Source organism: Mastigoproctus giganteus, chromosome 1, assembly GCF_048544385.1.
Source record: "Mastigoproctus giganteus isolate SK-2022 chromosome 1, ASM4854438v1, whole genome shotgun sequence".
NCBI classification, from domain to species: Eukaryota; Metazoa; Arthropoda; class Arachnida; order Uropygi; family Thelyphonidae; genus Mastigoproctus; species Mastigoproctus giganteus.
In genome coordinates this window covers 177,940,239-177,950,929 of record NC_143575.1, presented here as the reverse complement: position 1 = coordinate 177,950,929, position 10,691 = coordinate 177,940,239, and positions in this window count along the sequence as shown.

The following is a 10,691-nucleotide window of genomic DNA, read 5'->3' as shown; positions in this document are numbered from 1 at the left end:
AGTGGTTATTAATGGAAACTGCTCTTTGTGGACTAATGTTATTAGTGGAGTACCTCAGAGTTCAATGCTGGACATTGTTGTTTTCTATATTTATTAATGATATTGATGAAGGTATATCAGGCTTAATGTCTAAGTTTTTAGATGATACAAAGGTTAGCAGGGTGGTTAATCATAGTAATCAGGATAAGCTGCTGCAATAAGATCAAAACAAATTAGGCCGATGGGCTAAGAAATGGCAATTGAAGTTGAACATTGATAAATGCAAGGTACTACTGCATGTAAGTAGTAGTAATCCCAGATTAATGTACAACTGTGCGATACTACATCCAAGGAAGTGGAAAATGAAAAAGACCTGGAGGTAATTGGACAGATATGAAGTTCTCTGAGCAGTGCAGAAAGGCTGTCAGGATAACTCATGGAGTTTTGTCTATGATATACAAAGACTTTGCTACCAGGGACAAAGAAGTGATTATCTTGTTTTATAAGGCAATGATCAGCCTGCACCTTGAGTACTGCATACAGGCCTGGAGGCCTAATTTTAGGAAGGGTGCAGATAAGGGCAGTGAAATTCATGGTGAAGGGAATGAAAGCGTGGCCTTACCACGACAAGCTTCAGTTCTACATATTGCAGCACCTCAAGACTAGGCACCTGCAAGGTGATCTGATTAAGTTTTTTAAGGCTTTGAATGGATTGAGCAAGCTCAGTGCTGATGGTATTCTTCCTCTTGTTGAGACTACTCACGAGGGGACATAAATTGAAATTGAGGAAGGGTGGTTGCAGGATAGATCTGAGGAGGTTTACCTTCAGCCAGAAGGTGGTTAACTTTTGAAACAAACTTCCATCTGGTGTTGTGAAGGTGGACAATTTGAATAAATTGAAGAGCTAGACAAATTATTGGAGGCGTGGACAAGTGATGTGGGAATTTATTTATTTTTGGCTGATGCTTTATAAGCTTGCTTCCTTACATCATATGCCATTAATAATAATAATAATCACCATGTCACCAATAGTATGATGCCAAGACACTGTATAACAGCCTAGCAGCAATAGGGCTTCCAGAGAACATCTACAAGGAACTCCAGAAAGTTGCAATCTTCAACACTTGTAGCATAGTCAGAGAGTTCCTCAACCAACAGTAACACTAGACATAACAACCACTCTGTGTACTTGGTAGCAATACCTGTCACGGGGTGGAACTCCACAGTCAGGGAGAAATAATATAAGAACAATAATAATAATCAACAGCAGAAACTATAGAAAATACATTGCCAAGGAGCCCAGAGTGTCAGATGACAAATGTCGACAATGCCAACTGGCTCAGAAATGATCCAACACACCACAGGATGCAAGGTGATCACCCAGACTGAGTACATTCCTAGACATGACCAGGTAGCCAATATAACATATCAGAAACTAGCAAGGAAATGCCAGTTGATCAAAGATAATGTACCATACTACAAGTACAAACCCCAGGCAGTACTAGAGACCCAACCCACATGCTGTACTGGGACAGTGCCATAATAATGGATAAGACAATCTGCACAACAGACCGGACATAACCCTATGGACAAGAAAGAAAAGCCTACCTATCTAATTGACATAGCAGTGCCCAACATTGGCAACCTCCAGAAAACCCATGAAGAAAAATATCAGGAAGCACACGAACCTAAGACAGGAGATCAAAGAGATGTGGAATATGCAACAAGTAAGGATAATCCGGATCATCCTTCAACCACTGGTATGGTGCCAAAGACCCTACATAACAGCCTAGCAACAATAGTTCTCCTAGCGAACACCTACAAGGAATTCCGGAAAATTGCAATCCTGAACACCTGTAGGACAGTCAGATAGTTCTTCAACCAACAGTAACAACAGACACGGCAATCATCCTGTGTACTTGGTGGCAATACCCGTTACGAGGTGGAACACCCAGTCATGGAGAAATAATATAAGTACAACAATAATAATAATAAGAGGAAGAGACTTACAAATACCTGGGAATGATGCACACTCAGCAGTTACAGCTTTAGGAAATCAAGGAAATCAAGGCCTGCTTGACCAAAAAATACTACCAGACTCAGAAGCCTGCTGAAAGCAAAGCTGAACATTCATTCATTCAACTCACCTTCAGCAAGTCCACCTCCTAAGCCTAGGCTTATATGTGGATTATGCTACTTCAGTGTTATTATCTTGAGCTGTTCTAAAAATGTTAATATAGTAATAATAAAATACTATTTAAAATTCAAACAACACAACACATCTTGGGAGAGCACTAATCCTCTTAGCCACAGCCAAGAAGGATATAGTATTAGCTATCATCGTCTCACATATCCTAATTGGCTGTGTTACCATCCCCAGCCACGAGGAGGCAGGAACAACTATCTAGTCTTGCTCTCCGTTTAAAAACTAAACTCACAAACTTATTGAAGTACCATAGGAGAGCCCTATCCGTGAACATGATCCACAGATCTTGTCGTTCAAGTCTATCTAGACTTATCTCCAGTTCATGCCTCAGATCAACATATTGATCACAATGGAGCATAATATGGACACTAGTTTCTTGTAACCCACAAGAACATAAATCATTTTCCACAAGGCCCAACTCATGGAGTCTTTTTGCCAATCCATGTCCAGTGATACGGAAAGTGGCATGTAGTCCAAATTGCTGCCAAGGATTTGCCCGCACATTTAATATGTCAACTCTTGGTAGATACATATAGGTGACACGGCCTTTTTCACTCGTGTCCCACCTCTGTTGCCATACAGCCATCAGTTCATTTTTAATTCTTGCCTTTTCTTGTTTATAATCAGATCTCGAATATATCTTATTTAGATCTGGGCAAGAGGACACACCCAACACAGTTTTCCTGATGTTCTTTCTAGTGCAATATAGTAACGCTGAAAAGATGGTCTGCAAATCAGCCGGAAATCGTCCAGCTAATACCAGGGCATCTGTCGACACTGTTCTATAGGCTTGTGCATAAGAGAGCAAACCTCTGCGCCTGGAGCAAGTACTTCTTTTCAACAGTATTAGTTATTCAGTGCAACCAAGCCACAGAAGAATATGTTGTTTGTTTGTTATGTTTGTTATTTGGTTTTTAGGAGCATTAGAAATTAAGGCCATATTGCTCCGGGATATGCAGTGGTCATTCCTTGACCTTTCTGCATCCTCTGTATTTGGTGGTGACGGGCTCGAACCCCGGTCTAATCAAGAAGCGTGTACTACGCACTGCTGCTCCTTCCCACCTGGCTACGGAGGCACCAGAAGAATATGTGATTATAGGGACAAATACACAATCATAAAGGAGATTCAGGCCTCTTCCTTTTATCCCCCAATCTGTTCTGATCATTCTTCTCAGCTTGGCGTATAGCACTCGCACTTTATTTTTTAAGTACTTCATATGCTCCAAAAACGCCATCCTCTCCCCTACACACATTAACTGTTTTGACTTTACAGAGGTCACACACCTAATTGACATATCAAATGCTTTAACTACTGGATTTCTATTCATACTCAGGCGTCCCTTGAGCAGCATCTGTACAGTCATCGTTTTTGAGATCTGTAACTTATACAATTTGGACCACTCCATCAGTTCCTCTATTATTTGAGAGGCACGTACTTCTAGTTGGGACCTTGCATTGCCATATACCAGGATTAAGAAGTCATTGGTATATGCCACTACATTCACACCAATGTGATTTTTTCTCAAAAAATCATCCATAACTATTGTCCAGGCGTGAGGACCAATTACCGAGCCCTGTGGACAACCTCGTTTAACATTCCTTTTTATTTCAGTATATTTTGTCCTAACAATTATCTTTATATTTGAAAAATATTCTTTAAAAACTGAATACAATTTTTCAGAACATCCAATGGTTCTAATCCTGGAGAGGATTCCCTCCCACCAAAGCATGTCGAATGCGCCGTGAAAATCACCAAAATTCCAAGAACGTAACGCCCCTCATAGCTCTGAATGTATCTGTTGTCATCTGATAAATAGCTGTTTGTTTGTTTGTTATTTGGTTTTTAGGAGCATTAGCAACTAAGGCCATATTGCTCCGGGATATGCGGTGGTCATTCCCTGACCTTTCCGCATCCTCCGTATTTGGTGGTGACGGGCTCGAACCCCGGTCTAATCAACTGATAAATTGCATCCTCTGTAGACTTACCTTTTTTATAACCATACTGGTTATCAGAGGACATTTGATTCTTATCATATTTAATTATTAGTCGACTGATACACAGCCGTTCATAAGTTTTAGCTATTACAGACAACAATGCTATGGGACGATATGAACCCGCTTCACTTGGTAGTTTATCCGGACTTTTAATAATCAGTTTCAAAATGGCCACTCTCCACACCTCGGGGAACGAACCCATCTCCAAGCATTTATTAAACATCTTGACCATTAAATCGGGTCTTATATTAAAAACCCTTTTCATTATTTTAACTTCTATTAAGTCAGGACCGGGTGATCGGCTATCAACCGCCTGTGCAACAGCATCTTGGACCTCTTCCATGGCAAAATTTTGTTCACATATATTGGAACGTTGAATGGCATTGCCTCGTATCATTTCCTTCTGTTCTTGGCTTAGTTCTTGTGTGTCCATATCAGGAAACAACTCATCCAGGATCACATCCATGGACCCACTCCATCCTAAGGTATCCATATTTCTTGTTCTGACAGTAAAATTTATGGAATTAAAAATATACTTTTCTGTAATTAATTTAAAAACAGTATTCCAGAGAACTCTCAAGCCTTTTTCTGTCACATATGACTTCCAAGAAGTCTGCTTTGAATCATTAATTGCTTTAACATAATTTTTACACAGATTCCTATACGTATTCTTATACAATTCCGTCATTTGAGCGTCCCCCAACCTTCTATACCTTTGGAATCTTTTTCTGGCTTTTCTTAGTTCTTTCTTCATTTGTTGCAAGTTCCTATTTCACCACATTACAGGTCTGGTTACAAGCTTTTTCTTTTTCATTGATAATTTTGAAGCTCTATAAACTATGTCCTGAAATTTACATACATATTCTTCAGGACTTAGTAAATCCCAGTTTATTTCATTTACTTCATGATTGAAGGCTAGATCAAAACTTTCCCAATTAACTGTTTTGACAGAAAACCTTTCCGTTTCCTTTATTTGCCATACTTTCTCTATCTGACTCAGTTCAAACAAAATACCATTATGATCACCTGTAGTCAAATAATCAACTACTTTCCAGTCATGTATCTTATCAAGAATTGACGTAGTACATACTGTAACATCTACATAGGATTGCCCATGTACAGAGCTATATGTTGGTATATGGCCAGGAGTATTGACAACCATCATACCAGAGGTAGATAGAAAGTCCTCAAGGATCTAACCTCTATCATCAGATTCCGCACTACCCCATAATACAGATTTAGAGTTAGAGTTCATTCCAACAACTATATGGCAACCTTGAAGTACGTCCTTTATCTTCTCCAAGTAATTGATATAAGGATTTATATCAACCGAGTGCTGACAGTATAGTGAGATCATGTACACTCTACCAAATGTGCCAATGACTTCAGCACATATCATGTTTTCATTTGATAGAGTTGTGATCTTAGTAATCACAAGGTCGTGTCTTCTCACTACTATCGCAACTTTCGGGCTTTTTCCGTCTGTCAAAATCCTATAATTACTTGGATATCCTCGTACGTTGACCCCTACTTCATAGGGCTCCTGCAATAGACTTATGTCAATACCCTTCTTTTCCATTTCTAAGTGAATGTGAGCCGCTACAGCCTTTGTTCGTTGTGCATTTAGTTTCAAAATGCACAACGAGCATTTAGTTTCAAAACTTAGTTTTTCAGCCATAATTGATCTTATTTTTATATAATTCCAAAGCCCTTTTGTACTCAAGGCAATCCTTATGAGTAGCAGTGTGATCACATTTTCTGCTTCTATTTTTACAGTTACAGCAGACTGGTCCCTTGGCCTTGTTTTTACAGTCTCTGTTCTTTGCATGTCCTCTGTTCTCTGTATGCATGTCCTCTGTTCTCTGTATGCATGTCCCTTTTGGGCAAATGTCCACATACAGCTTCTCTTTTACAATATTTGGATACATGACCGAATCCTAAGCATTTGTAACACTGAGCCACAGAGAATATTTCTTTGTATTTATATGCCATTCAATCGGCATATAATCTTTCTTTCTATCTTATTATATTCAGAAGCTTCGATCTAACCTCAAATATCCAATTTGACACATTACCATTTTTAACATTATTTATAGAGACAATTTCGACATTTTCATTGAATTCTTTCCTGGATACCCCATATTCTTTACAATTTTTTATCCAAACCTGCTCCAGAAAATCATCTTTCTGAATGTCCTTTTCAATGTCAAAAACCACAATCCTAGGATGAACAACTTTTGGAATTAAGTATTTTAATCCAACTTCTTGTATCTTTGAACATCCTCTAATTTTCTTAATGTCGTCCTCTCCCTCTACCTCCAACACAATCCCGCAGTCTCTTATTGTTCTTATATTTTTTACTTTTACTTCTTTCAGAACTGGTCTAAGTTCTTTCAAGACTTCTTGTTTTACGTCTTCACTTGTCTTGAATCTTTCACTTGCTGCTTTAATCAATACACACATTGATGGTTTCTTGGTTTCTTTTACTGGTTCTTGAGCCAAATAAGTGTAGCTTTTCTTTTCTTTTTCCTTTCCCTCTAGCTTTTCTTTTAATAACAAGTTTTCTATGTGAACATCCATAGCCTTCATTTCCAAGATGTCCTACAGATCTAAAATTGTTTTCATAGCTGTTGTGGGAACTTTATTTTGCATATCATATAAGTAGGTTCTAAGCCTACCCCTTATTTCTTTGACATATTCCAATCCTTCGTACTTGGATCTTTCTTTGCTCCCATCAGTTCTTCTTTTCTTACGAGAACCAGTTTTCTTTACACTTTCCTGATTGTTCTTTTCAACACTATTACCAGCTCTCGCTTTCCTTTTCTTAGTTTCACTATGACTTTGTGTATTCTGTTGGGAAGTTGAGAAAGAGAGAGGAGGACCTAAGACGTGGAGGAGTCCTTAACAAGGTTCTTCCAGTAAAGACCTCCGTCTCTGACAGTTCTTGAACTTGATTAAACGGAACTTTTCCTGTTATCTCCATCTTTTCATCATCTGTAGCCTCAGATATTACTCCCGCCAGTTCTTCTTCACTTGACGTTACATCTGATTCTTCAATACTTGCCATGTATACAATAAAAACAACTATTTACAATTTAAAAGTTAAGTCTCAACAGTGAGAAATAACAACTATTTACAATATGTACATGGCTCGAGAGTCCTGCACAATGAATACTGAATAAACACAGCTGCTGAATGAACTTACTAAAAGATCTCTGAAATCTATCAGAAACCAACTAAAATCGTCCACACCCAAGTTAAACAGGTTGTGGTCCCAGGAACAAAACTCAAGGGCACGGAAATGCTTTTTAACAAGCTCTTGAAAATCCCAAATCAATCAAAATCAATTTAGCCGGTCTAGCCAGCCGGGGAATTCTCCCCGACTGCCCACCCCAGACTACGAGGAAGTAGGGCTAGCTAAACTGACTTTGGCAAACTATACAAGTAAAATAAACAAGAAAGCAAATTAACACAATTCACAATCAAATCTATATATCACTTGGATAATTCGCACTGTATGCACCCCAGAATAGCCCCTGGGGCAGCAAAGCTGAACAGAGAGGACACAGTTAAAGCCATAAACACCTATGTAGTCCCAGTGCTAACATATTCCTTTGGGATCATAGATTAGACTTAACACCGAGCTGTAGGATATCACGAGAAAGACAAGGACAATAATGACCAAGAGCCACCAACATCACCTGAAGTCAGCCTTGGAGAGAATGAAAATAGCCCGAACGAGAAACGAAGGGGCCCTGATAGACCTCAATGAGCAACAGCTAACCTGAAGGATTCTTCCAGAAAAACATAGCAGCACTACCAGACCATAAGAAAGATAGATAAAGCGGTATACCCCCACTCAACCTAAGCGAGGAGTCAAACCAAACGGCACAAACGAAGCTAGAAAGATGGGAAAAGAAGACACTCCATGGCAGACACTACTATGACTTCCATCATGACCACATAAATAAAATGGCTTCCAATGCATGGCTCATGAGTGGGACACTCTTCCCCAAGATCGAAGGATTGATGCTAATCACACAAGACCAGGTAATCTGCACCAGAAAATACATCACCAAGATGCTGGAGTGTCAGATGACACATGTCTATGATGCCACCTGGCCTCAGAAACGATCCACCGCACCGCAGGGTGCAAGGTGATCACCCAGACTGAGTACACTCGTAGACATAACCAGATGAGCCAAGATAATACATTAGAAGCTAGCAAGGAAATACCAGTTGGTCAAAGAAAGTGTACCGTATTACAAGTAGGAATGCCAGGCAGTACTAGAAATCCCAACCCACAAGCTGTACTGGGACCATGCCATAATAATGGATAAGACAATCCCGCACAACAGACTGGACATAATCCTTGTCAACAAGAAGGAAAAGGCTACCTATCTGATTGACACAGTGGTTCCCAACACTGGCAACCTCTAGAAAAAGCACGAGGAAAAAATCATGAAGTACATGAACCTAAGACCGGAGATGAAAGAGATGTGGAATATGAAACAAGTAAAGACCATCCCGATCGTGTCAACTACTGGTATGGTGCCAAAGACCCTACATAACAGCTAGCAGCAATAGATCTCCCAGAAAACACTTACAGGGAACTCCAGAAAGTCACAATCCTGAACACCTGTAATCAAAAAGTTCCTCGACCAAGAGTAACACTAGACATAACAACCACCATATGCACTTGGTAGTAAAACCTATCGCAGGGTGGAACCCCCGAGTCAGAGAGAAATAATATAAGAATAATAATAATAATGAGAGAGTAATAGGAGTAAGAAGTTGATTGGAAAAGTGAAAAGCATCCTTAAGAATGATAATATCTACAGCAATCATGAGACCAAAAATCAGAAAATAAAATACTTACACACACTAAAATAGGACCTCCTTGCACTCAGCAAGAGCCTACACCAATACAAAGAAATACAGAGCAGTTCACCCAGATGATAAGTCATCCAGAGCCACTCCCAGAGTTTCTTACTCAAGGAATCACATACCAGAAACTCAGCAAAATACAGGCCAATCACCTGACTCCCAACAATGTACAAGATTCTGACCAACTGCATAACTAAGAAGATATTGGACCATTTGGAGAGCCAGAACATCATCATCAAGCAGCAGAAGGAATGCAAGCAGATGAGCATAGGATGCAAGGAGTAATTAACCACTGATGCAGCAGTTATGGAGCAAGCCTACACAGGCTACATCTAATACCACAAGGCCTTCAACTGTGTGCCTCATACAGTTGACTCCCAACAATGAGTACATGAATAAGTAACAAACTTCCTAGAAACAGCCATGGTGAAATGGACTACCATCACCAAGGTCAAAAACATCACAATCAGACCGATCCCCATCAGTAGAGGAATCTTTCAGTAGACAGTAGCATAGTGTTTTGTGGAAGACATCACCAGTGGTTCCCCACATCTGCGCCATGGTATTTTATGAAGAATTACAGAACATCTGTAAAAGCCAGAAAACTGTAGTGTCTGGTATGTGTCTTTCTTTTCTTTGGTTTTTTTTTAGGAGCATTAGCAACTAAGGCCATATTGCTCCGGGGATATGCTGTGATCATTCCCCGACCTTTCCATGCCCTCCGTATTTGGTGGACACGGCCTCGAACCCCAGTCTAATCAAGAAGCGTGTGCTATGCACTGCTACTCCTGCCCACCTGGCTCCGGAGGCGCCCTGGTATGTGTCAGAATTGTGTTATGTTCTGTTGTGTTTCTTGCTGCTTGGCCACAGGGCTCCTAGTGGAACCCCCACATTGCCCACCACCACCACCACCAATGGGAGGTGAGCCAGACTGCCCATTATACTTTGGCTGACCTCTGCCAGGGTTGCCTGAGCTTCCTGAGACCAAAAAAAAAAAAAAAAAGTTTGGAAGGAGTGAGTAAGAAAATAGTGAAGAAAGGTGAGGTACAAAGTAGTTTAAAAAAAAAAAAAAAAGAGAGAGCAGGCCATGGGACTTGCCCCAGGGGGAGAAAGTCATGGGAGTGCCATATGAAGCCCATATGGTATCAATCCTAATCTCAGATGGGTTAGCATGGCATCATAAAAATCCCACGATGGAGAGCTCATCTTCAGCAGATCTTACTTGGGAAAGAAGGACCGAGTTTGCATTTTGCCAAGGTTTGCACTTAAATTCCACTTGAATGAGAAGGAAGTATCCAGGTCAGCAAGGCTGGAACTTTATACGTGACTGGGAACTGGTTGTTGGATGGTTTGTGGAGGAGTTTATGCCAGGATAAGGCATCTTTGCTTGAAGAGAGAAGTAGCAAATGTGCAAAAAGCTGTGAAAGCTTGTTTGGAATTTTTTTTTTTTTTTTTGTAGTTGTTGGCGCATCGGCTTCTGGGGCCATAGTGCACCTCCCAAGGTTTTTGCAGTACTTTGATCCAAGCCCGAGGCGGGATTCAAACCCGCGACCTTTGGGTTGCCAGGCAGGCACTTGACCCACCTGGCTAGCCTGGTCGGCTTGGAATTCATTAATGCATTATC